The sequence below is a fragment of the Lichenostomus cassidix genome, chromosome 1Aa, assembly GCF_008360975.1.
Source record: "Lichenostomus cassidix isolate B80296 chromosome 1Aa, HeHo_3.0, whole genome shotgun sequence".
Lineage (NCBI taxonomy): Eukaryota > Metazoa > Chordata > Aves > Passeriformes > Meliphagidae > Lichenostomus > Lichenostomus cassidix.
Genome location: NC_139480.1, coordinates 40,064,380 through 40,072,865, shown reverse-complemented (window position 1 = coordinate 40,072,865; position 8,486 = coordinate 40,064,380).

The window sequence follows — 8,486 nt, the reverse complement described above, 5'->3', positions numbered from 1 at the left end:
AGGGCAGCTCGCTGCCTAGCCCGGGAGAGGGGCTGCACCCTGCCCCAGGGGCCGCTCCAGGGGCAGCTCCCGTCCCCGGGTTTCTCATGAAAAATGACACGTTTCCTCCTTGCACCTTCTGGAACAACGCCTGCTCCGGACCCGGGGAAATAGATCCTCTCCCTGCCCCCGCATCTCCGTGTGCTGGCACTTCGGCAGCGTGTTTATAACTGCGCCTTAAAAGCACTAAATGCCTCGGGGAAAGGGAAAAAAAAAAAAAAAAAAAAAAAAAAAGGAGGCGGGGGGAAGAGAGAGAGAGGGAGAGAGAGGGAGGGAGGAAAAATGGAGCTCTGGATGTCTTTTAAATGAAAGACACATGCAACGTTTTTGCAGCCTGCAATCCACTTTTATCCCAATAAATGTCCCTCTTTAAAGACAACTATTAAACTCCAGGCAAGCCGAGGACAAGGAGCATCTCCTATGACCTTAAACCCCCCAAGAGCTGCCAGCAGAGCAGCAGCGAGGCTCTTTCTAGCGGGGCTGGAGGGAGCGCGGTTGCCTGTCCGCGGGGATGCTCTTGTCCCGCTGGCGGCGAGGAGCCGCCTCGGCGGCGGCAGCCCTCGCTCCCCACCGAGCTCTCCGCACTCCGGCAGCTCCTCCACCCCTTCCCTGCCGGGAGGATCGGGCCACCCCGGCGGCGGCGGCTGACCCGCGGGGCCGGGAAGAGCCCGCCTCGCATGGGGGCCGAGCTGGGGATGGGCTGCAGCGTCCCCTGTGCTCTTCACCCCTGCTCCGCTGAGAAAACACGACTCTCCTGCAGCATCTTCTTCCCCAGCGGGGACTCCTCTCCCTTAATCGCCTCGTCTTTGCGAAGCGCTTCCCGCCGAGATTAGCGCCGACATTTATATTTATGCTTTTACAGTATCTCAGTACTAAATATAGAGCACCATACCAACTATAAGCCGGTCTTAAAATCCGCCCTTCCTCGACAGAAAATAACAAATAAATAAAATTAGAGTTATTCCACATCACTGTTAGCTTCAGGGACCAAATTCTGCTCTCATTTACCTCTGTGCAACCCAACGGACTTCAAAGGGAAGGAGAGATGTAACCTAGGGGAGAATAGGCGCCACGTATGGCATTCGTTCTCCTTAAAAGCTTGAAAACAGAGAGCTGATTTCAGCGGGCTAATACCATTTGAGAGGGGTTGGACAGATCCCGGGGGAGAAGGCGGCAAAGGGAAAAAAAATTCTGTGCTAAGGTGAGACAGCTTTGAAAAGCATCTTTCTTCAGGGACCTACTCCCTCCGCCAGGCAGCCCGGTTATTAAGAGCTGCATGCAGATGTGCCGCTGTGTTTCCAGAGATGGAGTATCTCCTAAACCTTCTGTGAAAGGGTGTTACGTGTGATGGCGAGACGTTTCGTGACCGGAGGTGGTGTGAAGGAGCTCGCCCCTGCAGTGCATAGGAGCTCCTCGGGGGAAGCCTGTCCGCTGGGACGAGCCCGGCGCGCACACGGCGGGACGCTCCGCGGTACCGCTGGGCTCCCCGCGGGGACTGCAGGCTGCCCTACCCGCGCCGTGCTCGCATTCCTTCCCTTCCTGAGAACAGAAGTTACAGACCAAGCGTAGGAATGAGGATCCCGCATAAATTTCTAACGTCTCGCTGCCGAACAGTCAAAGAATTTAGAAAGACAAATGTGCGACGGCGGTGCCGGACCCACACGCTTGATTTCTGGGTCCGCAGTCGTTGCTGCCGCGGCTGCTCGGGAGGGCAGTTTCCAGCCGAAACACGGATACTGCGTTTTGGGGGGATCTCCTCACACCCTTGCGTTTGTCTAAAAAAAGTGAGAACGGCATCAATACAGGCAATGATCTCCCTTTCAAACGTCCGGGAATCCTCATCCCCTTCCGTCCCTCCTCCCCATTTCTAATATCGGTTTTTAAATATGAATTTCAGGACAGAAAGAAGATTTTTATTTTTTAATCTGTTTTACATCAACACTTCTCTTCCCTCCAGTAAAGTTACAACAAGAAATTTATTTAAGGATTGAATGGAAGGAAATTCGCGCTACCCGGGACTCGGCTAAACGAATTTTGGGGGTACAATTTAATTCCTTCCACATACGCTCACTCCAGTTGTCTGGGAAAATGGAAGGTGAAGCTATGAAGATAAGGGCTGGGTGTTCCCGAGGGAGGGGCGGCTGAGGGATGGTTATAGGGGAGGACGGGAAGAGATGCATTTTCTTGAACGGGATCAAGCACCCCAATAGCCGCCGGGGAGAAGGAAAGGAGTGAAACACTCGAGAACTGTCTATCTCGAAAAACAGGTGCTCGAATGGTTCAGTGTTTCCACAAGCCTCAGGCTTCTGTTTTTGTGGGTTTTTTTGCTGAGGCTTTACCTAGCAGCTCATTTCGCGTTCAGACACGGAGATTTTGTTGCAGGAGATGGGCGCAGGCTCCAGAGAGACTTTCTGAGAGACCAACTCCTAGGTCTCTGCCACTCAGTCCTGGGAACCGACCTGACCTGCGGAGGCGAAAAAAGGTGTAAAAAGACACTGTGCGACTCGCTCCATATCTCCCTCCCAGTGGAATGTGGCAAATTGCAAATTACATATTCAAAACCTAGCTTGGCTGTGTAATAATTTTCCAGACATCCTGTTTGTGAGAAGAATCATGTGAAATATTCTTACTGCCAGCAAAAAGAAGTGCATTGCCTCTGAATGAACATTGAAAGAAGTTGAGTTTCGGGGACTGTTGGATTTCCTTTTTTTTTTTTTTTTTCCCTTTTTCCTTTTTTTTTTTTTTTTTTTCTTTTTAGGTATGTGAAGCATCACTATTTTAATCCCTGAAAATAAAGATTGTGTTTCGGATTTCCGCAGCCAGGCTGCAAAAGGTCCCAATCCAAGTCCTCTTTAACGAACTTTCTTCCTAACAGGCAGGTTTTGTTCACCTGAGCAAATAAACACAAATCGGTTCTGGTGTACATGGGCAGCTTTAAGATTTTCCATTCGGAGAGGAAATGTTTAATTGACACTGTTTAGAGTGACTTTACCAGAAACCTGGGATCTGTGATTTCAGAGATCGGTGAAAGTGTAGGAGCACATCGACTACTCTTCTGCTCGGTAATTCAATGTTAATCCTGCGTGGGCAGCGGGCGAGTCTATTGAGCCCCGCTCACCTCGCACAGGGAAAGTGGTGTCACCTCTTATTATTTCCCATTTCCCGAGCCAGGCTCGAGGTTCAGACGCTTCCACGTCTGGTCCACAAACAGCCCGAAAGTAACGACAGCAACCATTTCACGGTTCCTGCAGTTTGGCGCTTTGACAGTAGCTCGGCTGTTCGGGAGATTTCCTGTATGACACCTGCACAGATAAAATGAAGATTCCATGTGCCTCAGAGGCATATTCACGAGGAAGACAAGAACTTGGTGAATGGGAAAGTTCCCCCGTTAGGAAAGCAGGATTGCTGTCAGGGCTGGTCAAACCTCAACAATTTTCTTCTTGCAACAGGTAGCGACTCTTCTTAAACCATCTAACCTTTTTTTTTTTTTTTTTTTTTTAAACAAAATGGAATAAGATAATATTTAGTGTGTTGATTTAATCTTAACCCCATAGGAAATCTCAGCAGAGATGCTCTATAAATGCATTAATCTCTTATCTTGATCTAGTTCAAATTATAATGGATCCTACTTACATATGTGCTATAAAAACAAATCCTACACGAATTTAATCTATGCTTCATCGGACTGCTGTTGTAGCCCTTTATCAAATTTAGAGAGGATTTGAAAGTTGGGTCGTGGGACTCAGAGCACCCCGCACTTTGGCACCACCAGAAATAAGAGATCTGCCCCTAAAGATGCTTCTCGGGTCCGATATACATTTTTGTTCCGCCCCAATGCCCCCCGCCGCACTTCGACTGAGAATAGGATCGGACTTTCTGCTCGGGATGTTAGGTAAGGTGAGCACAGAGTTGCTCTGTCTGCTGTCCCCCCCGCCCTCACCGGGGGACAAACCTTCCGGCGGCTCCGGCCGAGCCGGGCTCCAGCAGCCGGAGAGGCTTTTCGGAAGAGAACTCCTCGCCCCCTCCCCCTCTGCCAAACTTTCCAACGAATTACAGACATATTCGCAAGGCAAAATACAGACAGCGTTCCTCATATCACGAAACAGACGCCTTAGAAGAAAAATCTACAAGTGAAAAAGCTCGCTGTTAGGTTTTGCAGTAAATTACGAATGAACATTTTCTTCTCCTCCCACCCTTACCTCTGGAATTTATTTCTAAGGAGCGGGCGGTCCCCCAAAGGAGCTGATAGCGAGTTTTACGCGAACAGTTGTGTCTAAATCACCCCTTTTTCTCTCCCATGGCGAACCAACGCTGGGCTGTAGGGCACTGAGCATTAGCGCACCTCTGCCAGGGAGCAAACCAAAAGCAAAGCTTCCCTTTGCAAGTCACCCAGTCTTTCCTGATGGCAGTTGGATTAGCACCGGAACAATTCCGAAAATATAAGGGCTACATTACCGGAGCGACCCGAGGCTCTGAATGCATCGAGAGGCCTGGAGAGTGTGTGGGGGGCTGCCTTGTCATCTCAGATGAATTGATTTCTTCTAAGGCATGAAATATGGGTCGACATTGTGGTTTCTAAGCACGAAGGTAAAGGAAGGTGTGAGACAGAAGGGGCAGGGTCTAAGAAATAGATCCCTGTTCAAGTTGGAGGTACTAACAAATGGATGCATTGAGCTGCTTTGACAAGGACTGCCGGTTTTCAAGGCTACCTCGTTTGAAAGAACCCTTGCTTTCTTGCATTTTTTCCCCCAATGCGATGTGTGCTAGATGCGATTAAAAATGTGTAATTCAGCGATGCTGAAAGCCACAGAGCAATTTTATTCCGGTCTTTCAGCACCACCTCTGTACAGTCTCAGCCTTATTTTGTCATTTGCTGAGAGCTGCCTGTATCTTTTGAAAGGCTAGCTTGAATTAAGGAGCATCTATCCCCGAGCCTTTAGACTCTCTGCCCTTCTTAACCAGAAACGGCTAGATGGATACAAGAAAGAACTTAGTGGTTAACCGATATGCTGCTAATATTTCATCCACGGGCCTCCTTCTCCTCCTTCCCCCCCTTTTAAAACTTCAACTCGTGGAAAAACAACATATTTTAAGCTTTCCACACAAATATTGATATTGGCAAATAAAGCCAGCCCCCAGCCTTTGGTTAGAGACAGTATTCTTTTTGTTTCTACCCTGGGCAATCCAAATTAATCCACTGTATTACAAATTGCCTCGAAATATTTCACTTTTCCTGACAAAACCCATACCTGTCATATGTCACCATGAGAGACATTTTTCCTAGTCGTTTGTGTGCTGGCTCTTTCTAGAGGGTATCAGGCAGCGATGGACAGTGAGGAGATGACATGACCCAGCAGTAAATTCTCTTATTTGTGTTTGTATTTGTGCTGTGGCAAGGCACAAAACATTTTATGCTATCAAGTAATCAGGTAAAGCAGAACTGTGTAAGCTGGAATCTTTACCTCGCCTCCTGTTCTCAGGGCAGGAGGTGCCTGCCAGGTGAAAGCAGGTCCCCCCCTTCGACCATTTGCCACCACAGCCAGCGCATCTCCCCAGAGGAGGGACAAGTCCTTCCCACATCTCCCTGGCCAAGGCTCTGAGCTTCACTCGGCACACGGCCAGACTGCACATTACATGAAGGCAACAACTTCCCGAGTTGTTACCTGCAATTAAACGCGAATGAAAACAACACAAACATGAAGGGGCTGTGTAAAACGCAGATTTTTGCTATTTTTTTCTCTTGTTTTGTTTGTCTGATGCTTTTTTAAAATGTATTTTATTTTCGGTCGAATGCGGCACAGCGATCCGTGGCGCTGGCCCCGCAGTGAAGAATGAAGCTGTCGCTGAGGGATGGCAGGCAGGATCCGTGCGGGTTTCCCGGCACAGCCCCTCGGGGTCGCTCCGGAGCGGGGGGCGCAGCCGCTGCCGCACCTCAGAACCTGCCAACTGAGAGCAAACTGAGAGCGGGCCGAGTGAAAAAGCCACCACAAACCGGCACTGCGAGGCCGGTGCTTTATTCTTTTCTCGCCTAGCCGTGCTTCTTTAATCCCGCAGCAATCCTTCTTTTTCATGTAAAGGACATCATCATTTAAAGAAAAATTGCTGCAGAACTGTATTCAATTGCACGAATAGCAACATATTAGACAAACGAGTCAAGCTTACGGCTGACCCGTGTTCTTGCAATGAATAACCTCCCGAACCTCTCCTGCCCGGTAATGGTGACAAACCCCAAACTATTTGCACGGCACAGCTCTCATCTCATGATCGGAAAGTAGCAGGAATATACAGCCTATTTTATTTTTGTACGTTCCTTTTTTTTTTTTTTTTTTTTTTTTTTTTTTTTTTTTTTTTTAATACCACGGCTCAAAAGCACAGAATATTGAGCTGTTTTGAAATAGAGGCATTTATCCTTTACTAGATTTTAACTAGTTAGAGCTCTCTCTCCTAAAAAGCTGTCTTCTGTCTCAGGATATGTGTGGAACACCTTGGCTGTGGCTCAGCTACTTGGCAGTGTTTATTTGCATTCAGGACTGAAGAAGTGCCTCGCAAAATCAAGCAAACAAACAAAACAAACAAACAAAACCCCCAAACAATTGCTAACCTCTGGTTTCTTTGTATAAGCGTAATTTAACAAATTAATAAATTAGGAATAGAGAAAACCCGACCCTTAGCTATTAACAAATGTGGTTTTTATCACTTCTTAACTTTGTGAAATTAGCATTGCTTGTTACCAACGTAAAATGATCTTACCTGCTTTAATTGTTAAAGAGCTATCGATTGCACCTCAGTCAGAAGTAATTTTACATCATCCTAGGTGTTTGGCTTATTTAATGTTTCATGGCGGGGAGGGGGGGAGAGAGAGCACTATATAAGTAGCAATCAACCAACTAAGAAACTAAGAAAAGGTTACTACCTCCAAACAAATCTATTTAACATTTGAATGAAGACCAGAGGAGGGACAAATGCTGGCCCTTGAGAGCTAGTTAGGTATGTACTAACATGTCATGTCAGCATGTGTCACCAAAAAAATGGAGGACATGCTCATAAAGGACAATCCAATTGTCTAAATTATCTGTAAGTAACAGTGTAGCTCAGAGTATCAGTAATTTCAACTTCTAGTCCTCGTAAGAATGATCAGTCTGGGGCAGTTACACAATATTTCCACCAAAAATCTATTTGAAAACCTAGTCCCTGTTCATTTGACATCACTGAACTTTATGAACTTCTCTCCATTAGGTATTTTGTTGCTAACAAACCTTCAGCACAGCTTGGTGCCCAGAAAGTGTCTTCAGGATGTAGCCAAGGGCATGTGGTCACCATTTTTTGTCCATCATCTACCTTGAAATCCAGGAAAACAATTCGCCACAAGACCCAACCCTACTTTAGTTTATGTATAATGTTACTTGCAGGCCATACCTGTCTCCTTCCCTACTCTTGGCATATTTTTCTGACTTTCTGGCTTGTGAAAAGAAAGAGGTGTCTCATTTCTATTTAACCATAGCTACATCCGTGACCAGATGACATCCCACTCTCACATATCTATATCTGTATCTATAGCTATAGCTATCTATATATATCTATATCTATATCTATATCTATATCTATATCTATCTATATCTATATCATCTCTATATATATCTATATCTCTATATATATCTATATATCTATATCTGTATCTATATCTATATCTATATCTAATCTATCTCTATCATCTATATCTATATCTATAGCTGTATATCTGTATCTATCTAGATCTAGATATATATATATATATATATATATATATGAAAGTATATGCTAAAGTATATACAAAAGTGTATATGAATGTATAGATATACATTTCTCACACAGGTTCTAAAAACTGCTTCAAGTGACTGACACGGACTAACATTCAAACACAATTATTTAATAACTCCTATAATAACAAAATTACTTAATTTGTTTTTCACTTATGACTTTAGAAAGAAATAAACAAAACATAAAACCCCCAGGTTGCTGGGGGTTGGTTTGGTTGGTTGTTTTTTCTCCAGCTAGTACAGACTGCTTGGGTCTCAGATGTCATATCAGGCTGCTCAATCTTTTATAATATAATTAAGAGTTCTATTCCTGCTTTTTGGGGCCATGTGGTAATAGCTACTTTTCATATGTGTTTTTCTGACTAAAGAAAAGCACATTAAGATTGCACAGTATCCCAGAATATTAGTCTGGCTTCCATCAATGGTAACAGAATTGCTAATATAAATAAATAAATAAATAATAAATGCTAATTATATATAATAAATGATAATATCAAGGAAGGACTGTACCTTCATAAACATATATTGCTGTTATAATGAGAATCTGAAATTAAAGAGATATGAATCCAATATATTCCTCATAATGCTTTTCACAGTTGTAATGGAAGATCAAGACTGGTTTTGCAGCCATGTGTCTGAGGCCAGATTTGG